Source organism: Alligator mississippiensis, chromosome 13, assembly GCF_030867095.1.
Source record: "Alligator mississippiensis isolate rAllMis1 chromosome 13, rAllMis1, whole genome shotgun sequence".
NCBI lineage: Eukaryota > Metazoa > Chordata > Crocodylia > Alligatoridae > Alligator > Alligator mississippiensis.
The window spans coordinates 22,243,764-22,269,508 of NC_081836.1; the positions used below are offsets into that span (position 1 = coordinate 22,243,764).

General features: G+C 46.9%; 1 long non-coding RNA gene across 1 annotated transcript in view; it reads left to right on the forward strand.

Moving 5' to 3' along the window:
- The window catches only part of LOC132244604 (uncharacterized), a 115,096-nt gene that overhangs the window by 48,588 nt on the left and 40,763 nt on the right, over positions 1 to 25,745 (forward strand). Inside the window, exon 2 of the long non-coding RNA XR_009456207.1 lies at positions 6,239 to 6,388. This is a non-coding gene — a long non-coding RNA (uncharacterized LOC132244604). The remainder of the gene's footprint in view (positions 1 to 6,238; positions 6,389 to 25,745) is intronic.

Sequence of the window (25,745 nt, forward strand, 5' to 3'; positions counted from 1 at the left end):
CTTCCACTACTGTACGCACCATGGGAGAGGCCCAGGGAACATGTGCCCTGCCATCTGTGTGTGGGATGGAAGTGGGCTGCTGCTGCTGCTGCACACTGGGCTCTGCTCACCGCTGCTGCTGCCTCCAGAGCCACATGATATCATGTGTGTTCCGCAGCTGGGAGAGCAGGGGACATGGCGCAGCCTAGTGGTGGCAGGCATATGGCGTTGTGTGGGTCCAGTGGCAGCAGCGGTGGGGTGCAGAGCCCAGCATGCAATGGCAGGCCACCTCTGCCCCACACACAGATTGGGCGGGGGGGTGAGGGGAGGGGGGAAATGTGCCCCCTGGCCCACCTGGACAAGCCACCCAGGCTCTGAGCGTCCCATGACCCGGCCCACCCGGGCTCTGAGTCTTTAACTTAGAAACCTTGGGAAGATGCCACTTGATCCTACCTGGCTTGCCAGCTGCCACCAGGAACCTGAGGAGGGAGGGCTGTACCCTGCAACACTCTGCTGCAGCTGGGATGGGCTACACAGTGCACAGACTCCTCTGCTCTGGTGCTACACTGTCCTCCCTCATGCCACAGCCACTGGCAGCCAGGCACACAACCCGGGGAGTGATGCAGCATGCCAGGTAGCTGTCCTACCCATCCACCCACCACAATGAACTGCTGCTAACACGCCATACTGGAAAGTTAGGGGTAGCTACCCCAAGCCAAGCCCCCCTCCATGGCTGGCAAGGACTTACCTCCTAGTGGCACTGCAGCAGCAGTGGCTCAGCATGGCAGGCAGGTGGGTGGGTGGGACAGCTACTCAGTGCACTGCATCACACCCCATCCTAGATTCATAGATTCATAGATACTTGGGTCAGAAGGGACCTCAATAAATCATTGAGTCTGACCCCTGCATAGGTAGGAAAGTGTGCTGCGTTCAGATGTCCCCAGCCAAATGCACATCTAACCTCCTCTTGAAGACCCCCAGGGTAGGGGAGAGCACCACCTCCCTTGGGAGCCCATTCCAGATTTTGGCCACTCTAACTGTGAAGAAGTTCCTCCTAATGTCCAGTCTAAATCTGCTCTCTGCTAGCTTATGGCCATTATTTCTTATAACTCCCAGGGGCGCCTCACCAATTCCCCCATGATGCCCCCGTGATGAACTTATAGGCAGCCACAAGGTCGCCTCTCAACCTTCTCTTGCGGAGGCTGAAGAGGTCCATGTGCCCTAGTCTCTCCTTGTAGGGCTTGGCCTGCAAGCCCTTAACCATACACGTGGCCCTTCTCTGGACCCTCTCCAGGTTATCCACATCCCTCTTAAAGCGTGGCGCCCAAAACTGGACTCAATATTCCAACTGCGGTCTGAGCAATGCCCGATAGAGGGGAAGTATAACCTCCTTGGTTCTGTTTGTCATGCATTTGCTGATGCACGATAAAGTGCAGTTAGCTTTGCTGATGACTTTGTCACACTGACGACTCATGTTCATCTTGGAGTCCATCCTCTGTGGACCCAGCTGCCAATAGCCATGGGGCCAGGACTGTGCAGCTACAGCAACAACAGGAAGCTGGGGGGGAGGGGGAATGGATGCAGGGGGTGAGAAATGGAGTCTACGCACTGTGTAGCCCAACCCCCGCTGCAGTAGAGTGAAGCAGCACAGGGTGTAGCCCTCTCTCCTCAGGTTCCTGGTGGCAGCCAACAGGCTGAATAGGATCAATTGGTGGGCTGGATGTGGCCCACAGGTTGTATTTTGAACACCCCTGGTTTAGGCACTAAAATTGCACTTTCAGGATGAAACTTATTTTCCATAATAAGGAATGTTTAACTCAAGTTATGATGATTTTGGAAGCAAGTTCTCACACTTCCTGTATGGACACAAACACTGCTCTCAGTTTCTTGAAAGCAACCCCTACATTCAAGAGCTCTGCTCTGTTCATAAATATTAGCACAATATAATTTCTGATGAGGATATTTTAGAGTATGGACAAACTTTACAATTAAAATATTTCGAAGACCCTTAAAGTGTTTCAGAGAGCCAGATGGACACACCTAGACACCCTTTGGAACACTCTGTGAGTGGCTGGAATTATCCAAGATAGGACCTATTGCCATGAAGTAGTATTTGGGAGTGTTTCACTTTGTGTTATGTCTGCATAGGGACAGTAGTGTCATGAAAAGAGGAAGAGTAGGTGGACAGCCTGACAGCTGCTGGGTTCTGTTCAAAGTCTTGGGTCACTGCCAGTCCCCACTGGGACAGCTGCCTTCACGAGACCTGGAGCCAGGTTTACTGTCCTGCTGGTCTCCCATGTACTGTGTGGGTGGGCGTGGCAGCTGCCAGAACTAGGCCCTGATTCTGGCAGGGGGAAGGGGACAGGTAGAGCAGATTGGAGAGGTTCCTCTCCCCCCCCAGCCAAATGCAAATGTTTTTCATGGTAAAAACCTCTTCATGTAGGGTGATTTGGCATGATTCCCTGCTTGTTTTTAGCTAAGATGTGAGAGTGTCTTCCCCAGTTAGGCCTAGACTCATTACATTGCTAGGTAAACTCAGGCTAGGACCCTAATGCTCTACTGTAGAATGGGAAGGCTTTTGGACTCTAAGCTCCCCTTGTATCCCAATGGACAATGGTGGGATTTCACTGTTCATTGGGAAGCAGTCATTCCTGGGTCTTTTCCCTGTATCTCCTAGTTCAAGTATATTCCAGGAGATGGTTCAGTTCACCTCTGGCTTGAAGATATTGGTGCAGAGCTGTCCTGGCTGACACCAAGCACATTTTCCCATGCAGCTACATGATTTTTACTTGTAAAATCTTTTTATTTTACAGCCTTTTTATATCTCTCTAAAGTGAGTCAATAACAGTGTAGAAGCTACTGAAAAAGAATCCATTAAATCATGTCCATAAAGCAGCTTGTCAAACAAAAAAAAAGTACTGAGGTAAGGAGCTTGTGCTAGAAGAGACCTGGGATCCACAGCCCTGCACAGCATTCATCTAGCACCTGCCCCCAGTGGCTCCACAAGGCCTGCATGTATAAACTATATTTCTCCTGAGTAGAGTTGGGTACCAAGCAGCAAGTCCAGTGACTTTATCTGGAAAGACAGCTGAACAGGGCAACAAATCCTGTTGGGCCTTGTTAGACACCACAATCCCTCATGCTGAGCTGCTGAGGAAAATGTTTAAAATGCTGACACGGTTTGGGACTGCTTCACACCTGCAAAGCAAATATCAGCCTTAGACTGTCTGAAATACAGGCCTATGGGTGGATCTAGAATTTTGAAAGGGGGGATGCACATGGTAAAGTGTATCATCACCTGTAAAACAACACCTTTTTCTCCAGTTGAAAGTAAACTAGAAGCTTTACTAAAATGCTAAGGGCCTAGTGCTGTATTATTCAGATTGAAGCAAAAACTGAGCCAGTATATTAGCCATTAGGACTGAGTTAAAAATGATCTGCAGGAGTGTGAAATAGGAGCTTCATCATCAGGGGCAGCTAACAGACAACAGCACTGCAGATCAAAGAATAGCTTGATTGGACCATCAAGACAATTTGAAAAAAAAAGAGAAGAGCCTTAACACTTGTGGAATAAAGAGTTTTTAGAAGGGAGTAGGTAGATCATAGTAAGCCATGAAATCAATTGGCTCTTGCAGCACTCCCTGACTCGAAATACTGCTGCTACCAGACAGTCTGTTTTAAACTTTGTGTGGAGCAGGAATCAAATTTGGGGTGCAAGTGCACCCCACCCACCTCCCCCTGGGAGCCACCCCTGTACAGGTCTGTAGAAGGAGCCTGGGAACTTGTGCACCACTTTCATGAACAACACAGTTTAGCTGCCTGCTTTGTGTTGCTAGATGGAAAGGAAGCAGAAGTAGTAACTTGCTACTAGCACATGAGCGTAGCTGGATTATTACAAATGTATTACCAGGAACTGAGTAGAACACATGAGGGTGATAATGGAAACACAAAAAGTGGGCATTAGAGTTTAACAACTGGCCACAAATAATGGCCGATGTGGCCTCAGCAGGGCTGCAACTGGGAATCGGATACAGGAGGTATCAGATGAGATGGGATTAGGAACCTGACTGCTGAGGCCTAAGGACCCACACAGACTTGGATATTGAATTGGGTACACAGATGGAAAGAACCAAGGGATATATGCAGTGGTAAGCAGGTACTTCTACCTGCCTGGTCTCCAAGTAAGACTGGTCCTTCCACTTTGCCCAATGGAATGCACGGCCTGTTCTGTGGATGGCTAATAGGCTGACTCAGTTTGGACAGACAGCCTGTGTTGCTGAAGAGCAAACTTCTTGCTTTGCTCTTAAAAGAAGACTTAATGCCAGCCCCTCTCATAGTTTCATAGTTGGTAGGATCAGAAAGGACCTAAGTAGATCATCTAGTCCGACCCCCTGCCATAGGCAGGAAAGGATGCTGGGGTCAAATGACCCCAGCTTGGTGGCTGTCTAGCCTCCTTCTGAAGACCCCCAGGGTAGGGGCAAGCACCACTTCCCTTGAAAGTTGGTTCCAGCTCCTATCCGCCCTGACAGTGAAGTAGTGCCTCCCGATATCTAGCCTGAATCTACTCTAGGTCAACTTATGGCCATTGTTCCTTGTTACCCCCGGTAGTGCTCAGAGGAACAGGGACTCTCCCATTGCCTCCTGGTCCCCCTTGGCAAGTTCATAGGCAGCCACCAGATCCCCTTTCAGCCTTCTTTTGTGGAGGCTGAACAGGCTTAGGTCCCATAACCTCTCCTCGGAGGGCCTGCCCCGCTGCCCCCTGATCATGTGAGTGGCCCCCTTCTGGACCCTCTCGATGCTGTCCATGTCCCTCCTGAAGTGCGGCACCCAGAACTGGACGCAGTACTCCAACTGTGGCCTGACCAATGTCACATAGAGGGGGAGGATCACTTCCTTGGACCTCCAGCTGCATGGGGTTTTTTTGTTTGTTTGTTTGTTTATTTTCTTGTGTCTCAGGCTAAATTTGCCAAATTTAGTTCCAAATTCTATCAACTGAGCAGAGCTCAATTGTTGAAGTCTATGTGGTGCTACTACTGGGTAGTATCTGACCTCCAAGAATCTTCAGCCTGGGGCTTCAGATATTCCCTAAACCATGGTAGGAATCCTGTATGCAAGCCCAGAGGCCTTGGGATTCAGATGCTCCCTATTCTTGCTTCCCCCTAGCCAAAAGGCCAAAGGAGCAAGCTAGGGAGAAAACCCAAGAGAAATCCCTCATCACCATAAATTGTGTAGCAGAGATCCTTCCGTTAGGAGGCTATAGTAGATTTTCATAGGGGTGCAAGCCCACAGTGTAATGGACTGGCTTCCACTATCAACTGCACCAAGTCATTCAAGGCCAGGAAGAAGGGGATCTTTCCTGCCAGATACAGTAAAACCACCTGGGCCAACGCCATTGTCATAGTATATCCTTGTGCAGCTCTTGGCTGACAGGAAGCAGGCACAGGCTGAAACAGGACATAGTCCTACAGCTCTTTTCTGACAGCCCCAAGGCACTTCCCTGTAACTCCATCATGCTCTGCTTACACATAAAAGTTAAACATTAACCATTTCACTGCTGTGCACCACAGCAAGCCATGTCTTTCATAAATAGCAACACAGGTTGGTATGGAGTGCAGGGAATGCAACACTTTCAGGGATAATTACTGCAAGGGCCAATCCTGAGAAGAGCCAAAAGTCTCCCTTGGAGGGTGCCCTGACAGTCACAAGATCAACATCTTGATTTCTGTTTCACAGGTGCAGACATCTCACCACCCACCTCCTACTGGCTGTTACATAGAACCACTTCTCTCCCGTTCATCATTATGCACACTCAACTCGCTTTGAAATGGCTGTCAAACACTCAGCTCTGTATGCTATTATCTGGACCCATCTTCACACCTATGGCTGTCACACAGCCCCATGGTGCCTCCAATTGGCTATCTGGTAGTAATTCTAATTGTTGCACCTATGCATGCTCCATGACATAAATTTAGCGAATACCTAAAGTTTGGTTAGCTGCTTTTAATTCAGGTTCCCACCAGGTGGCTCACCAGCATTCCTTGGGCCACTCAGGTACTGTTACTAACTACAAAGAGAAGCCAAAGAGATCAGGTGTGAAAGGCAGGGAAGAGGCTGAAGGGTGGATGATGATGGGAGGGCTCATGAGGTGCCAACTCATCCATCCAAACTAAATTCACCTGAAATTTGGGGGCCTAGAGCTTGTAGATCATCTCTCTGTCATACGCTGAGATATAAAAGCCAGCATCTCTTCTCTTTACAGAGTCACGGCATTGGAAAGCAAAAGAACAGACTCTCTTTCCCCAGCTTCCCAAGACAAAAGGAGAATGCTGTACCCTACGGATGAGGAGGGGGTTGCAGGAGCCTGGAAGAACTGGCATGCAGGGTACAGACCTAGCATGGATTCTGTAAGGTGGGTGGCAAGAGAGCCCATCACAAAACAGGCCTGGATTCATGCTTGTAATGGCAAGTAATAAAAAGTGGCTGACTGCTCAAACAGGCCAGGCCTTCCCAGGTAGCTAGAACAAAGAATGTGCGAGACAGACTTGCCATCATCTGCATATGGTCCCTCAGGAAATGTGTCTGTTCACACCCAATAAATGTGCCTTTTACCAAGCTGTTTGCATTGCAGAGAGCAGTCCTGCAGCAGCAGCTATCATGACCAGGGAAATAGACCTGGGAGGAGGGGGTTGAGCCAATTTACATTCATATTTTGGCATTTGCACTGATTGCACTACTAAGAGTATGGACACATGTACATTTGGAACTGTTTCAAAAGAGGAACATTTCAACAGCACAGCAGCTATTTAGCAATTGTTACATGTGGACAAGGTGGGAAGAATATAAGTGTAGCAAAACTGGTCCAACTTTCAACTCTGGATGAAGCAGAGCTAAAGTTGGAGAGGTTTTGCTATATTTGTCCACAGGTAACAAATGGAACATACCAGCTTCTCCCTTTTTGAAACATTCCCCTTTGAAAATGGCTCCAAATGTACATGTGTCCATGCCATGGGACTTTGCATTCATTGTGGAGGGGCTTTGCAGGCTGGCTGGGAAAGAAAAGAGGCATACCTTCTACATGCTACATAACTACCTTCTGAGAACGGGGAATGACTCTGTAGTGATTACCGTAGTACTCAGTGAAGACCGTCTGCATGAATAAGAGGAACTAAACAACAAGTGTTTATTGTAGAGAAGTAGTCACACCTTCGCACTTCCCCCCACCTCCCCCCCAGTGGCCAGTTAGCGACTGGGGGAATGGGGGGCTCCCCTGCAGCTGGAAGTGCCAGGGGTGCACGCAAAAGTGCCAGCAGCACTTCTCCTAGTGCCCCCACTCCCCGGCCGGTGCTCTTGCGGAGGAGGGGGGTAGGGGGGGCACCAATGCTCTTGCCTGCCCCTCTCCCCCCCACCGGTTGCCCAAGCAGGGGAATGCTGGCTGTCAGGGGGAACATCAGAACTTTTGGGGGATGCACTTGTACCTCCGTGCACCCCCTACACATCGCTACTGCTAGCACATCACTCTGGATTAAGTCTTTACCCTCACTTTCTTATTTCCCCTCTTCTATAGCTCTTATCCAGTCTCTACAAGTGCAGACAGAAGTTACATATGTTGTGCAATCGGCCTCCTAAAAGCACTTTACAGCTGTGCCCTTACAGGAGTGCATGGCTGCAGAGCACTCTAAAAGTGCCCAATTTAGCAACAGTCTGAACCTTCATTACATGAGGATTCAGATGAAGGCGATTCAAAGTGGAGTGCCTTCTTGCGAACTACCATTAATGGGGGGTTTTTTGTTTGTTTTTGTTTTGTGGTTTGTTTGGGGTTTTTTTAATATATTCCATGCTCCAGGTCAATTGAGCAGAACTCAGTTGTTTCAAAAACCATATCGATTGAGCAGGCACAATTCAATCATTCTAAGCACCACATACAGTGCTACAACCAACAAGCATCCTCCATCCCAAATCTGGGACTTCAGATACTCCCAAATCCACTGGCAGGCATCCTACGTGCAAACCCAAGCCTGGAGGTCTTGGGGTTCAGATGCCCCCAGATACTACAGGCAAGTATCTTCCATGCCAGACTCCTTAGTCCGGGACTTCAGATACTTCCTACACAACTCGATCTTAGCCCACAAGAGGCTGACACAAGCGATGCAAAGTGCCATGAGTTCCATCAGGGAGCTGCACGTCTGTCAGTGTCCTATGAGTCTTTCAAGAAAGTTTCACTGTTCTCTAAGGCCAAGAAAGTATCTGACTCAAAGATGCCTAAGGAGCTTGCTTGGTGATGACCTGGTTCTCTTTCTGTTTCCAGTGCTAAGGCAGGAACAGTCAGCTGAGCACAGTCCATGTCCACCTCTTCTTTCAGGTCCTGAGAGCTACCTAAGGAGTGCTCATAGATTATGATGATTGTACCTTGACATGTCCCCTTGGTCTGTTCAGACCACGTATGACCATGGATTCACTAGGCACTTGAAAATGCTGAGTTGATCCCATGTATTTTGAGATGTAATTCCTCAGGCTCACTCTGCCTCCAGATTTTATTACTGGAAGTTCCTGGGCTCCTCTGAAATACCATTTTTTATTTCTGTTTTTGAGTTTCATTTCTCTCTCTCACATGTCATTCTGATCCTTTACTAAATTATGACAGATTGGTAGATTAGAATGTATCCATGGACCTATTAATAGCTGAGCTGGTGACCAACCATTGGCCAGGGATTACTTCCATATACCAGTAATACTTTCAGAAAATCACCCCCACTGTCAAATTATTTTTTCAATATATTTTTATAGTCTGAATTGACTGTTTCACAAAGCCATTCAATTGGAGATAATTAAGGTTTGATATACTATGCTAAAATCCCAATCCTCAGTAAATTCCTTAAATTCAGAACCAGAGAACTGAGGCCCATTTTTATTAAAAACTGTTTCTGGAATCCCCTGATTTGCTAATATGGCATCCAGGTTGACTATCACTGAGTTCCCAGTAGTACTGGACAAAGTACATACTTCTGGATACAGGGGATAATAGCCTGTAACTATTAAATTAGCTTTTGAATTCCACATAAATAAACCTTTTCATATGCTCTGGATGGAACTGGATGAGGTTGTAGCAGCTCAGCCTATTGATGTGACTAAAATGTTAAACACATGTAATAATTTTCTACTATGTTTGCGATGTTACTGATCCCAGGCCAGAACATCTCATTGTGCCCTTGTTTTTTACATTTCTCAAAATTCCTAAGTGGCCTTCATAGATTGGTGGCACTTCCTTTCAGAAGCCCCTTGGTAACACCAACTTACTGACTTTTTAAAAACTACCCTTTATACCAGTGAAAGTTAATGCCTGCAACTACAATAATCTCCTATAGCTACTTTGTACTTTTGTACTTTGGCCAAGCTTTAACTATAAAATATTTCAAGAGTTCCAACAAATTGTCTTGTTCTGTTTCTATTTGCTACCATTTCCTCTCTGCTATAGGGAATGACTTGACAATATAACTATGCAGGGTTGCACAGAGGTCTCAAAGGTCCTTTTTGATTTCATAACAGGCTGTATAGCTCTAGAGAGTGCATTGCAATAAACATTAATTTACCTGGCATATAGGTCACAACTAAATTCAATCATAATTTTGCAGCTTGAATATCATTCTTTAAATCTCCTGATATCCATTAAGGGTGCTTGTACACGTGATGGTGGGGCCATGTACACATGACATAAAGTGATGAGAAATTGTCATTTGTCTAACATAACGGCATTACCATGTACATGTGCACAATTTTTCATGTACAGATTTCTTTGTGTGTGGCAACTTAGACAAATTCACAGAAGTTTAGGGCTAGAAGGGACCGTGTGAGATAATTGGGTCCAGCCTCCCTGCTCTGAGCAGGAAAGACTGCTGGGGTCAAATAACACTAGCAAGGTATGCATCCAGTATGCTTTTGAAGATCTCCAGCATAGGTGTCTGCACCTCCCACTCTGGGAGTCTATTCCAGAGTCTAGTCACACAAGCCATGAAGAAGGTTTTCCTTGTATCCAAACTGAAACCTTCTTCTAGGAGTTTATGATCATTGTGCCTATTTTTCCCCTGGGGCACTTTGGTGAATAGTTGTTTGCCTAGCCCCTGATGCTCACCCCTGATATATTTGTAAGTTGCCACAAATCCCCCCAAAGTCTTCTCTTTTCTAGGCTGAACAGTCCCATATCTGTCAGCCTTTCCTCATATGCCTTGCTCTTCAGGCCTCTAGCCATACGAGTGGCTCTTCTCTGGACTATCTCAAGCTTCTCCACATCCTTCTTGAAGTGTGACACCTAGAACTGGATGCAGTACTCCAGCTGTGGCTTTACCAATGCTGAGTAGAGTGGGAGAATAACTTCCTTAGTTTTGCTATAGGTACATTGGTTGATGCATGCCAGTGTATTGTTTGCTCTGCTAACTGTAGCATCACACTGGTGGCTCGTTTTAATTTTATGATCAATTATGACCCCCAGGTCCATTTTGGACATGGTGAATGCTAGCGTAGCCTCACTGAGCCTGTAAGTTTGTTGCAGATTTTTCCTCCCCAGATGGAGTACTTTACACTTCTGTGCTGAACAGCATCTGGTTCTGGTCTGCCCATTTAACTAATCTGTCTAGGTCTGCCTGGATCATCAGCCTACCTTGATGCATGGCCGTACTTCCCCAAAGCTTAGTGTCATTGGAGAGCTTTGCCAGTGTGCTTTTCACCCCCACATCCAGATCATTGATATAGATGTTGAAAAGCCCTTGTTCAAGTACTGAACCCTGGGGGACGCCACTGGCTACCTTCCACCAGGTCAACACATCCATCTATTAGTACTCCCTGGGTCTGACCCTGCAAACAGTTTCCCACCCATCTGACCATTGAATTGTTGCACCCACAGTCCCCTAGTTTTATCTCAAGAGCCTCATGGGACACCAAATCAAAGGCCTTCCCAGAAAACCTCCCATATATTTTACTTTGATCGCAGCAAATTGGCCCATTATGGATTAAAAAATGATGCGCATGTACAAGTCACATGGGTGTGCTGGTAGCCAGAGAAGGTGGGGGGCATGGTGAACAGGGTGCTGGAAGCCCTGGCGTGCTCAGGGAAGCTTGGGCTTGGCAGGCTTCCAGCACCCTGTGCACCATTCCTGCCACCTCTTCTAGGCACCATCACAACCAGCTGCCCTCCTGCCACCTCCCACACTGGCACAGTGGTAAGCCAGCCTGTTCCTGAGCAGTCCCAGGTGGCAGGAAGGCAATGGGGACAGTGTGCTGGGCGCTGGAAGCCTGCCAAGCCCAAGCTTCCCCATGCCCAGGTTTCCAGCATGCCATGCACCATTAGATCAGGCTGGATGCTGCCTGCAAGCTAGCACCCCACATGGGGGGGTACCGCCTTCGCTCAGGGAAGCACTGGGCCCCACACAGCCCAGGGGCTATGTAATCTGACAGCAGTTGGTATAGGCAGGCTCTGCTGAGAGAGGAAAAAAAAAAGCAGTGAGGGGCCCAATACTTTTTTCCCTGCCCTTTCATGGATCCTACCTGTCTGCTCCCCAGCTGTGGGAGAAGTTGCCAGTGGGCCCTGAGCTGGAAGACAACCCAGTCCTTCCCTCCATGGTGGTGGTGTCCCCTGGGGACTGCTCCCTGCATGGGCTTGGGGAAGAGTTGTTTATGGTGGGTGCTGCCTCCCAGATGGGGCAGCATCTGCGCAGCTAGCATCCCACCTGGGGGGCACCACCACTGCAGAGACAAGGACCGGGATCCCCCTCCCAATCCCTGCAGCTCAGGGCCTGCCAGCAGCTCGCCCCCCAGCTGTGGGAGAGGCAACCAGGCTCTGCGGGGGGAGGGAAGAGGGTGGGGGGGAGGGATCACAATTAAAAACCCATCCTTTCAGTTTAGGGGAACTAAACCCCATCTCACATGTACAAGCGCCCTCTATGATTATACTTTGAGGATTCAGCAGGGAGTGGGGATGAATTTAAGGTGACCTTCCAATAATGAAATTCTATACATGGAAAATTATAACAAATAATTTTCCATGTATAGAACTGAATTATTGGGGGGGAGGGCATCTTTTTAAATTCAAAGTCATCTTCAATTCAGATAGATACAGTATAAACACTTAGTATTTAATTTGAAAGGTACAGATTTCTGTCTGCCTTTTGATATCACCTGTGTTGCTGAAATGTATCATAAAACCATAGACATGATTTATGAGCATATTCCTGGGCACTATTTTTCTCTACAATAACTACAGAGTTTACCTAGTATGTTAGGTTCCTGGATTTTCTGTATCGCTTGTAATTTTTCCATTATTGTTAACTCTGCCTTAAGTTTATCACTGAGAGCAGAAGACATTTTTCTGCATGGCTGAATAATGGCAACAACTTCTTTATTTATCTGAATTGTATGTTCACCTAGCAAGGTAACCTCTAGCCCTTCAAATAAATCCTTGCACTTTGATATGAGTGTTTCATATTCCAGGCCTATATCTTCTTGTACTGCAAGCCCATGCCTAATTAGATTAAGTTTTTCACAAACTGCCAAATCCAGAATTGGTGTCACCTCATCAGGTAGCACAATGTATGAGAGTTTATAGTGGTAGTAGTTTATTTATAGCTCTCACTAAAACAATACAATAAAGTTGACGATACAATTATATAAAATATAATAGCAAAACATGTCATTTGTGATTATTAATAAGTGTGCAAAAATTATACACTCTACTGGTTTAAACAAAATTAAAATAAAGCATGGTAAATTATGATACAAAAGATAGATAAAATGAAACAATATGCAATGGTAGAGTAATAAATAAATAAGAATGGGGAGCGTGGCAGGCACTGTTTGTGCCTGCTACTTTAAGGGCCTGGAGCTGGCAGCCGCCAGGTGCTTAATGTGGGCAGCCATCTTAGATTCAGGGCTGCCCATATAAGCAGGGCAGTTCTGCTGTGAGAGGCCAGGCAACAATATTGCCTGGCTGGAGGGCTGCAGATCTACATCTGGAGGTAAGGGAGGAGCTGTAGGGGAAGGATAGGAGGCTCCTTGCTCCTGGGTACGACCTAAAACTGCACCCTACCGGGAGTGGGTGGCCTGGTGGGGCTCCCAGTGGTGCGGGAGCCTCCAGGAAATGCCAGGCCAGTTGCCACCCTGGTGAAAGGTGGGTCAGGGTGCCTTAACCCCTACCCCCCACCACTGGGTGGAGGGCCCGGAGGGTGGACCCTAAGGGAGAGAGAAATGGGCCATAGACTCAGGCCTGTCGGAGTTTCCCCTGACTGGTCCATGCTGGGGCCAGGACTGGAAGGGTTGAAGGGCCAGGGGCCCACCGTGAGGGATGCACAAGAGCTGAGGGCCTGGGGTCCTGACAGGCCTGGAGGTGGGCCAAGGCTAGAGGAGCCGAAGGTCTCGGTGGGGGGACCACACCCGAAGGGGAACCAGTTTCAGGGAGCTATGTTGCCCAGTATGACGGTGGAAGAGTCCGCCTGAAGGAAGGAATCCAGGTGGGGTTCAATAGGAGGGTTCTGGGGCCCAGTGTGGAGGCCGGTGAGGACGAGAACACCTAGATGCCATCTGCGAGGCTTGGGCTGCAGTGTAGGGGAGGAAAGGAGCCGCAGCTAGCGCCCCCTGGCATTGGGGCAGTAAATGGGCAGCCTCCTGCTTAATTAACACCTCTATTTAACTAATTAAGATCAAGGCATAGCGGGCGAGAACGCAGGTGGTTGGCTCAGGAACAGGTGGGCGGGCCACAGTTAGATCGGCCCTGAGCAGGCCCCCTGTTACAGGGAGTTATTTGATTTTGGCCTTTATTCTTTGTGCAACCCAAATTCACCTAGGGAGTATAGGACAGGCTGTATGTTTTTAGAGTAGAGAAAATTGTTTTTTCTTCATTCACTCAGTATTTTAAATATTCTGCTAATGGAGAGATCAATTTTTCTCTTATTTATTCAAAGAAAGAACAAGTCCTCTATCTCCTTCCTGCAAGAACATATCCTGTCTGTATTTGGGATCTGACATCATCTACCCATGACTGCAGATCTTATTATAGCCTAGTAAAGCCCCTTCATTGTTTGTAGTTTTATTCTTCAGATAGGTGGGTCTCTAGTAACGCTGTGTGAAATGAGCCCTATTTGATTTGGATTCGGATTCAGCCCAAATCGGGTACAGTGATTCGATCTGTTGATTCAGATCACTGTCCCTGATTCTATTTGGATGAATCTGAAGATTTCGTGCTGATTTGGCGAATCAGCAATTCAGACACAGCTTTAAAAGTTTTTTTTCCTACATACCTTGAGGTACCAGCGCAGCTTGTGAGTGCTGTGATGATGGAGTGCATGGAGCATTCCATAGGAGTACAGGGCCCCCCGCTCTCCAGCATTCTCAGCACCAAACCCAGAAGTGCTCTGGAAGTACTTCCAGTCCACTTCCGGGTCTGCCAGAAAGTGGGCTGCCCCCCCACCCATGAACCCCCGGCTTGATGATCGGCCACAGGGTGGCCCCCCTCCCCAGACCCAGGAGGCACCAGTCACCGAGCCGGGGTGTGTGGGGGGGCCCCCCCAGCATGCTCCCCACCGGACCCAGAAGTACTTCTGGTCCACTTCTGGGTCTGCTCTGAAGCACGCTAGGCAGGCCCCCGTGCTTCTGTGGGATGCTGCATCTGCCCCAGCACCTCAGTGTTCAGAGTCCCTGCTACCTAGAGGTATGTAGGAAAAAAACCTTTAAAGCTCTATCTACATCGTCAAATCTGTCTGAATCAATTTAGAGGGTTCTGAATCGATTCAGAGAGATTAAAGGGTCCTCTGATTCGATTCGGTGGCCATATCTTCAAATCTGAATCAGGCCAAATCTCTGCCGAATCGAACCAGGGACCGAGGCTTCGCACAGCCCTAGTCTCTAGGCCAAAAGATTGCTCTATTACCCTCTAAAAAGGGGAAGTTTCAGGAGAGCTCACTGCCTATCCATCTGCATGCTGGCATCTTTATTTGTTGAACTTGTATCTTGTTTTAAATATAGGGATACTATTGGGTCAGTGACTTTCAGCACATTTTCCGGACCATTTGCCCGGAGGAGAGTATAAATGCTATTTTGCCATGCAAGTAAGGTTTTATATGGAAGAGGAGAGGCTTCTAAAATGCACTTCTTAAGGTGCCATGATAGGAGTACAATCTGTGATTTATTTTTTTTTAATTTTTTTTAACCAATAATTTAGAGTTGTTAATTGAGCTGAAGTGCTCACATTAGGCAGCCCTATTTCAGATCACATAAGCCCTCTCTCTCTCTCTTCCCCCGCCCCCCCCATCATAACATTTGGAAGAGTTGAAAGCCCTAAAACATAATTTAGTAAATCTAATGATTGATTATAATTAGCCATTTTATTTTTGAATGACCCATAGTTCCACTCCATACAATAAAATGGACTGTACCTTGGATCTATAGACCTTTAGTGCTGCTAGTATTGCCCTTCTCATCTTATTGAAAAAGGATAAAACACCACCCACAACTTGTTTTGCTTAATGCTTACATTTTCAATGTGTTTATTCCAGCTCAGATTTTTGTTTAAATAGCTAAGGTATTTAAATAAAGACACTGCCTCTCATCTCTCTTCCTGTAAAAACCATGCTCATTTTTCCTCTTTTCATTGCTAAAAAAACAATAACTTGGATTTAGCTACAGTTGATTTTTAAGTTATTTGAGACAATACTGTTGAATAGCATTTATTAACCTTTGGCAGCCTATTTGGTATTGTGACATTCATAGCATGTCACCTGCATAAAGCAAGGCAAGGATAGAATCATTCAGTATTGTGGGTGTGTGGATTCAATTCCCTGTTACCACTTGTTTTAGATCTGGGTGCTTAACCTCCAGCCTATGGGCCAAATCTGGCCCATAGCACCATGGCATCCAGCCTGTGGGGAACCCCATCAAGCAGAAAACTTGGCAGTGAGGAAGCAATGGAAACTCTACACAGCTGGATCCAGCCTCACACAGGTCATTGCCATGCAGCAGGATCAGAGCCAGGCCAGCCCCACATGTATCCCGATTGGACCAAGCTGCTCCCCATCCTTGCCTGCATCCTGTCTCAATTGGAGCCAAAATGCTCTGCCCCTGGCCTGCCCTGCCGTCCTCCATGTGTCCAGACTGGGCCAGGCTGCTCCCCCTCACCAGGTCATCCAGAACAGGGTAGGGCTGTTCCCTACCCCCATCCCTGGCAGACAGATCAGGATCAAGCTGTGAACCCCCACATGGCTGGATCGGGTCCTTGCCATACCAGACCTGAGTACTAGATCAAGCCTACCAGCTGGAATATAGCCAACAGACAGACCTGGTACCACCCATCTGTCCCACAGGGCAGAAAAGTTGGGCACCACTGTTTTTAGATCCTTTAGAAATAGATTAAAAAGTAGTGGAGTAAGCAAACATCCTTGTTGTACTCCTGTCTTAGTTGGAAAACAACTGGACAGGGCACCGTATATCCCATAAAATATAATAAGCGATGAGTAATGTAAAAGAGTTTGATCTATTGATGTCACTGCCAATTTCTTGCATAATTTTAAGCCATCTGTGGAATCAAAACCTCTCTCTAGATGATGGGTGTCAAACACATGGCCCATGGGCTGCTGAACCAGCCCTGGCCCTATATGCTGCATGCAGCACATGGGCTGGATATGGCACCATGTGCATTGTAGGCAGCATGGGGTCAGTCTGGGGCACTGCCCATACAACTTCCCAGCCCTTCTGTGCTGTGTGCAGGGCCGGGTCCAGCACACATCTCTTGGGAAGTGTCTGCCCCATATTGGCCCCAGGGGTTACATGCATAGTGAGTCCCTGGGGGCTGGTTGGTACAGTACATAGCATGTAGAGCTGGACTGGCCACACGTGCTGCACATGGCAGGTGTCGGGGGGCTACCACAGCCCACATGGCACACTCCAGAGCCAGTATGCAGGTCTGGTCATTGGGGCATCACATGGAGCATGTGGCCCATGCTGCCCCTGTGCCACTTGTGCAGCCAGGTCAGCCCCCGATACTGTCAGAGGCAGATTAATATGTACTGGGGCCCTGGGCAAGCACAAAATTGGAGGCCCCTTCCCCCCACGGGAGCTGGGTCCCTTCCCCTCCTAGTGCTGGTGGGCGTGGCTGGGTAGATCCGATCAGGCTGGGGAGCACATGCCCACCTTTTCTCCCTGCTACGGCTAAACGTACACACACAGGCGTGCAGACAGGTGCACACACTCCACTCTCACTCTCTGCACATGGACACACGCACATACACAGATAAACAGACACACATGCAGACAGACCCACACGTGCGCATGCACACACAGACACTTTCCCCTCAGAGGACCTCCCCCCTCCCTTACTTTGGATCACACAAAGGCAGCCTTTCACCTCTCCCCCCTCTCCCTGCTGTGAGCCACCACAGCTCAGTCTCACTCCACACCCAGCCCCCATTACGCTGAGCTGCAGGGAGCTGCTGCCTGCCCTGTGCAGTCCCACAGATGCAGAGGGCCGAGCTGGGCTGGGAGTACTGTGTTGTGTCTCTGTGGGTGGGCAGTAGCACTGGGAGGACTGGCTGTCGGGGCTAAGATGAATTTGGGGGGGCTATAACCCCCAAGGCCCTCCCTGTGCCATAGCCCACAAGGGCACAGCATGGCACAGTGCTCCTGGCCCACCCCCAACCCCTGTACCCCCCACCCCCCACCAAGTGGAGCACGGCTCTCCCAGCCCGGCTTGGTCCCCTCCCCCCAGATGCAATGCCACCCAGCCCACCCCTTCCCCCAGGCACAGGTCATCTCTCCTGACCCAACCCCAGCCCAGATGACCCCACCCCATTGGGGGAGGGGCCCCGCTCCCAGGGAAGCAAAGGTGAGATCCTCGGTTTTAAACTTGGTGCCAAAAATGGGCACCAAGTTTAAAACTGTGGCTTTCACTTCCCTGCTGATGAGGATCCTGTGGCCAGGGTCCCAAATCGGTAGGGGCCCCTGGGCTTGTGCCCAGCTTGCTCATTCATTTATCTTCCTATGCATGCTGTGTGTTGGACCAACTGGCTCTGGGGCTCACTGTGCACATGGCCTCTGGGGCCAGCACAGGTCACACATTGCCATGTACTGGACCCAGTGCTGCACAGAGCAGAGGGAATCTGGAGCACAGGCTGCAAGTGGTGCCCTGGACTGCCCCCTGTTTTGCCTGCAGTGCTGGATCCAGCCCATGTGGTGCTGGCAGCATGTATCCCATGCTGGCCCCAGGGGCTAGTATGTGCAGTGCAAAGGCAGGACTGGGACCTACACATGCTCTACATGGGGTTGGCCATGGTTCAGCCCACAGACCAGCTCAAGTAAGACAGTGGAGATAATAGTGCCTCTCTTCTCGGTACTGGTTAGGCCTCATCTATAGGACTTTGTGCAGTTTTGGGCTCCACATCTTTAAAAGGATATGAAGAAGTTACAGTCTAGAGGCAGGTGACAGGAATGATAAAAAGCTTAGAAAGCAAGCCATATGAGAGAGGCTGAAGGAACTAGGCATGTTCAGCTTGTGGAAAAAGCACTTAAGATGGGACATGATAGGAGTCTTCAAATCCTTAAAGGGCTGCCATAAAGAAGGAGGAAAATTTATTTTTCTCTCTTGCTGCAGAACATAAGTCTTAGACCAGTGGCTTGAAGTTGCAGTAAAATAGGTTTAGATTTGATATCATGAAAAATGTCCTCACTGCTAGAAGAGCAAAGCAGTGGAATAGACTGCATAGGGAAGTTATAGACTCTCCATCACTGGAGGTGTTCAAGAAGCTGGAGAGACACTGGTCGGGGTGTTGGTAGGTGTAGATATGACTGTGTTCTACTGTAGGTATTGCCCATGCTTCTGGGCTTTGCTGGTTACCACATGGGGCTGGGAGGGAATTCTCCCCACCTTCTGCTACATGCCAGGGGTCTTTCTAAGAGGTACTAGGTGTTGGCTGCACTCGGGACTGTGATATGCCAGCGCTTCTGCTGGGACTTGACTCCAGAGGTTCCTATTTAGAATGTCTTGGTGTTGCACTCACAGTGTTGGACTGGTTGCTATATTTGAAGTCAGGAAGGAATTTTACCCCATGGTCAGATTGATAGGGGCTATGAGGGTTTTTGCCTTCCTCTGTAGTGAGGGATGTGGCCCTCTTCCTGGGCTCTCTTAAGTGTATATTGACAACCTTTACAGAAGCAGGCCATTGGCCACTGTGGTCCCCTTGCTTTAACTGTGACAGGTTAGGGTATTATGTCTTGGGTTTTGTGCCAGGGTTATCTGTGTAATTTTGCTAAGAGGTTAGATAATGGATTTGCATAGAATGGTTGGGATAGAAATGATCCTGCCTCAGGCAGGGGTTTGGACTAGATGACCTATGGAGGTCCCTTTCATCCCTGCTTCTCTGATTCTAGGTACGTTCATCCGCCCATGGGGCCAGATGAGTTTGACACCCCTGCTTTAGACCAATGAATACTACATATAAACAGTTTTGTTTTTTAACATATTTGGATGCCAAGAAATTAAACACTGAGCAGCGGTCCATGAAAGACCACTTCTCTGAAAACAGGTTGGTCTTCTCTCAGAATGTTATTTTCAGAAATCTGTGTTGGTAGATGAAAGAGTAAGTGTCTCCCAATTACTTTGGCTGGAATACACATAAACCAATCACTTTTTAACTTATTTTTCTCCAAGGCTTCTATTAAGGAGTCTTTAGAGCAGTCTTCATCAAACCATGGTTTATGCAATCGACACCTATTCCCTACAAAGATACCCAACAGCTACAAAATATTCTTACAAAAGAGAGTAAGTGCTTTATATTGATTGCTTCTTGGCATTGTTTTTTTTTAAGAATATGAGATTAGTGGCCTGATAATGCACCCTTGAATAGGATGAAACTCTCTTCTTATTTACAAATTCTAAGCTAATTACATAGTTAATGGGGAAGATTCATGACATTCTAATGGAAATTTTGGAGAAGGTATATCATGCTCCTTTAGTCGTAATGAATATGAATGGCTCTGGTATATACTTTCCTGTCTGTCCATTAAGTATTTTAAAACATTCTTCTACAATACATTTTTAAAAGTATCACCCTCGTTCATGGACAGATAAAGATTTTGAAAGGGGAGGTGCAGAATGTGTGGTGCATCCTCACATGTAACAAACACATTTTTCTCCAAGTAAAAAGAAACTAGAACCTTTACTAATGTGCTAGAGGCTTAGGGCTATATTATTGAAGATCAAAGCAAAAACAAATATAGCTTTATTAGAATGTGCATTCATTTGCAATATCATATGTTTAAAAATTCAACTAACTAGCCAAAATAATCAAAAGATGTTGTTTCATTAGTGGAACATGAAGAACATTAAAAAAGTAGTGAGGGTCCTTAACACCTGTGGAAAGAAGAGTTTAGAAGAGTGGTTTCTCAACTTTCTTGGAGTCAAGACACCCCTTGGAAGAAGATGTCAGCTCTTAGTTTTTACTTGGTATTTGACTACAGAAATATTAGAGAGCAATTTCTTCTGTTGCAAAGCCCAAACAGATCAGAATGCTTTTAACACTGATTTTATCTATCTTGTGAATCATGTTCAGACACCTAACAGTGTTGACATTGTGTGGCACCCCTGAAAGGGTCTCAAGGCACCCCAGGGTGCTGTGTCACCCTGGTTGAGAATCATTGGTTTAGAAGGAATCGAGTAGATTACAATGAGCCATGAAGTCAAGTGACTTTCTTTCTGCTGCCTGAATAAAAACGCTGCTGTAACTGTTAGGTAGTTGGTTGTAAATCCTGGGTGGACCAGGAATCAAAGGGATGGGGGGTGACTGCACCCCCTGGAATGTGCCACTACCCTCCTTCATTTATTATTGTGTAACCCATGGCCACATCTGGATTTAGGGTCCTGGGGTGTCAAATAGGCTTGGTCAACCTCCCAGCCCCTAAGGCTGGGCCACTTCTCTGTGGAGTGCTTTTTTGTGATTTTCCCACACACTGGAGTACATACAATCTAAGTTTTTACACAGTTCATTATTTACAAAGCAGTCAACATATGAATGAAGTTAATGGCAGAACAGGATATTAATAATCTAATTGCTGAAGGCAGGTATCAATGAACTAAAACACTCTGTACAAACAGAATCAAAGACACCCTCAGTACAACTCCCAGCTTAAACCCCGAGTATCCAGTGAATTTCAGCAGGAGCCCACAGGATTAACACAAACATCAGCTCTCCTTCACACTGGCAGCACAATAACCCTGGTGCTGCTGCTTCAGAAAAGTCCTGCTCTCTGCTAGAGCCTGTGTGGGGAAGAGCAGCTCTCTTCTGCTCCAGCTCTCTGTGGTATTTGCAAAGAAACACACTGTCCCCCTTCCCGAAAGCACCTTCCTCCAATTCTCAGACACAGCCCCTTGTGCTGATAACTGAAACCACCCAGCCCTGGGCTGGGTCTCAGTTAATTCTCCCCAGAGCTTTTCCAGATCAACCCCCTGTCCTCATAGGTAAGTCTACCTTACCACCCTTTTTCCTCCCCATGGACCCCTCTGCCTCACAGAGGGAAAAAGGATATCAGGTTGTCTTCTCCCCATCACTAAGGGCAGGTTCACTTCACAGGCAGGCTGCAGGGTGGTTCCTTCCCAAGCTTTCTGGTCCCTGCTGCCTTCCCATCTCTCAGCCTGGGTGAGTTCCCTCCCCTCTCCTGCCTCAGGAGCCAATCAAAAATATGCATATGGCTCTTGCAAGCAACAAATTTCTGCAAACTTTTCCACTCTGCCTTTGCAGGGATCCTGAGGTCCACTGCAAGTCCAGCAGCAGCTGTTAAAGTTCATTTATTACATATTTGAATACTGTTCACACTAACTTTTGGAGATTAACTATTTATCTTTTCTCTTTGCTCAGGAATTGTATCAGGCAACAGTTTGTCATGACGGAGATTTCATTTTTCATTTATTTCATTTGCTACACCCTCATTATCATGGATACTGGTGCCACCAGTTGTACCTTTGAAATTACCTCCTATTCTTATTTCTAACTCTGGATTTTTATTTTAGATCATCTCCAGAGCATTATGTAACAATTCACATTTTTTGACTGCAACAGTTTTTTAGTAAATATTGGGAAATAAGCATTAATAAGCATTAAGGGAGCTCTACCATGAAGTTTAATTTTAAAAAACCCTAATAACTAGTTAGATTCTAATTCAATTTCTAATCCCCCAGTCAGACTTCTTATTGAAATGCAAAGCTCCAAAAGTGAAGCAATGTCAGGACAAAAGCCACTTTCATTTTAGTCATAGCAAATTGTTGCTTGATGCAGTTCTTGAGCAAAGAGGAATGGTAAATAGTTCATCTCCAAAAGTTAGCAGAAACCTTATTCACATATGTGGAGTCTATATATTCTACTTTTATAGTGGAAGCTATTGGTGCATCTCCCTTTCATTGATATGTTTGTTCCTGAACAGCCAGTTATTTTGACATGTGTTGAACTTACTTTCAGTCTTAATTTCTATTATCTATATTTGAATTCTGGTTAAATATTAACCTGAGCTCTAGTGTCCAATTCAAATTACACCATGATTCATTGCATTTCCAATGGCAAAATCCAGTCCTGCTCTTTGGTTTTGCTCAATTCCACCATATATACAAAAATTCCTGCTCCAGTATATACTCAACTGTATGCATTTGAGGTTTTTGTGTTTGGGATCTGCAGCAATTGGCAAAACAATTCCTCCTTTACAGTTATAACAGAGCTTTCCAAATGCAGCACAACCTCTGGGGCCATGTTGCCTTCCACATTTGGTGCATGTCTGCTTGTTTGTTCTTTTATCCTTAGCATTATCTTCCTTCGCAATGGAAAATTCGACCCTGTGAAGTGGCTTTTTCTAACCATATTCTTTCATGCCCAATGCATGAATGATTCTTCTCAGTACATTCAGCTCTGCAGCCTGGACCTTCATCATTTTTGCTGCTCTGAACATTTGGATAGTCTTTTCTAGGGACATGTATATTTAACAATAGCCTTTTTTGTAATTTAGGGTGCAGACAGAAGTGACATTTGTCACATGATCAGCCCCCTGAAAATGCTCTACAGCCATTCCATGACATGCGCATGCCTGCAGAGTGCTTTAAAAGTGGCCGATCGCACAACAAATTAACCCTCACCTAATGAGGGATCAGATGAAGGTGCTCTAAAGTGGAATGCCTTAAAGAACTTCTGTTCCCTAGGGTCAGTTTGTCAGTGTGATCAGGACTAGGTTGATGAAGCCCTGCCCTGCTCCCAGTGCAGGAAGGTGTCTCGGACAGCCAAAGCCGACTCGAGGTGATTTAATAATTGCTCGTTCGTCGGGCGGGCTGGTGAATAGAGAGGCCGAGAAAGCTTTATGGTTGTAAAACTTTACTTACATCGCTTGTGGTTGCGACGAAAACGGTCCGGTCGTCTGAACAACTACGTTAGTTGTTCCAGCTGGCAGGGTTCAGGCCAGCACGTCCGTCTACAAATCAGGCTGGCAGGGAAAAGGATACGTCTGGGATTGCGCTCGGCGACGGGGAGAAGAATCGATAGGTGATCAGTCTATCGATCAGCTGAGCCATGAGTCAGATCTCTTCAGAGGCACTCTGCAGCGTGCTCAAAGTTCTCCGACTTGGGCGGAAGTCGCGCTAATTTTTAAACGACTAGCAAGCAAATTACTAGCCGCCACGTAGGAATAATTTAGAACTGGCCAATAGCGCGACACAAATTTGCATTCGAATGGCGGGAACTCTCTTGCACCGGGGGTTTTCTGCTGCAACAAAAAACCTCTTACTTTGCAAGAGGCTCTCATGTGGTGGGAAAATTCCACTGTGCCGAGGCACCAAAATCACTGGGTTGTGACATGCCCCCTTGCCGACGGCACAACTGGAATTTTAGACACATGAGCACATCATATGGCATCTTTGTTTCGGGACTCACTGACCTGGCAAAGCTTTAACAACCAGTAATATATATACATAAACAAACAACTTGATAGACTGGTCTTTTCAACAAGTTACAAAATACAATAACTTTGAACATATAACAACAACTGTTGATCATCGTCTGCTTGGAGAACGTCTGCTTGGGACTTTCCTCGTCTGGTAGTCAGTCCGTCCTCTCCTATTAACAGACAATGTCAATAAAATACTTAATAAAATGAGAAAATAGTGTTATAGAAAGTCCTGAGCAAATGGACGTTCGCCGTCTCAATGTCTCCTTCACAACCATCACTCTATTGACTCGAACGAACTGCAGTCTGGTGCTCAACGAATCTCACAATCGGGTGGTTGTGGATTATTACTTTTCTGGGGTTAGACCTATGAAGAAAGAAAACAACAACACAAAACAAAAGAGACTTATAGTTAAATTTACTGTAAGGATACTGGGTGAACGTCGGAATGGCGTGTCATCCAGTTGTGATGAACAATAATAGGAGGACGATCGGGCTTCTCTTCCAATTGGACAGAATAGGTGTTGGGATATTGTCCTGACCACTGAACGGTCCCTTTGTGAACTTGTGGATGAGATTGATGGGGGTGCGGTATTGAAATCCACACTAACTTGTCTGGTTGGAGCTTGGGCTCCCAAGCTGGAGGTTTCTGGACATTAGCTTCGTCCCATAACGGTTTAGCAGTGTTTAGTGAAATGAGAACATCATGATTGAATTTAGTCCAGTTTTTAAACGTCCCTCCTCCTCTAAGGCGAAGTTGCTCTTTGTACAGACCTATGTGTCTTTCCACAACACCGTTGGACTGCGGGTGGTACGGCAAATGAAGATGCCAAGCTACATTATGAAGATGAGCGAATTTGTCCAGAGCGTTTGAATTAAACGGGGGTCCTCCATCAGACTGAATCTCATGAGGGGGTTGCCAGGTAGCAAATACAGCAGTCAAAGCAGAAATGACAGCAGTGGCATTACTTTTTCGTAGGGGGACAACCTGTAACTGTCTTGTCCCCAAGTCGACAACAACTAATCCTTTATTTGACGGCTTAGACCCTGGGAGGGGTCCCAGCAGATCCACCTGCCAAACTTTTCCTGCCTGAAACTGTGAAGAATCGAAAGCTCCTAGTTGGTGCTTGGTTCTATGGCACGTTTCTTTAGCACATATCTCACAGGCCTGAGCTATGTTTTCCCAATCACGCCGAGCTCCGTATGAGGCCGGCTCCGTAAGGGTTCGGCACCAACGTTGATGGCAAGCTCGTGGTCCCAGGTGACCCCAATTCTCATGAAGCCACGCGAGACCGGAGGTAGATGTGATAGGCAAGACTATGTCAGTTCGGAGTGGATCCTCTAAGAACTTATCAATTACCTCATGCACTGGATCGGTATCTGGACGATGGGACTTAGTGTGCCTAATCAATGGGAGGCGCACAAATTTAGTTAACGTTTCCCAGATATCTTGCCAATCGTTCAAATTTTCGGAGGGAAAAGCTGTACCAGTAAGAATTTTATAAATATATTGCGAATCAATTGCAATGATTGGGAGTGTATCGTTATGATGTGTCAGACAATGTTCTAGTACCTTAAGGAATCCTAATAATTCACATTTTTGGGCCAAATTATCATCTGGGTCGGCTTGAAATATTTCCCTATCGTTACAAGCTTTGCAATAATACCCATAGCCTCCGCCATGTCGGGAGGTTCCATCTGAGGCCATCCAGGCCGGGGCAGAAGTTCCATACAATGTAGGGACCTTCTCCTCATCTTCTGGGCTTGGATCAGGTACTGTGTCTTCCAACCTCCAACAATGCCAGTTGTAATGGTGAGTAAGCACT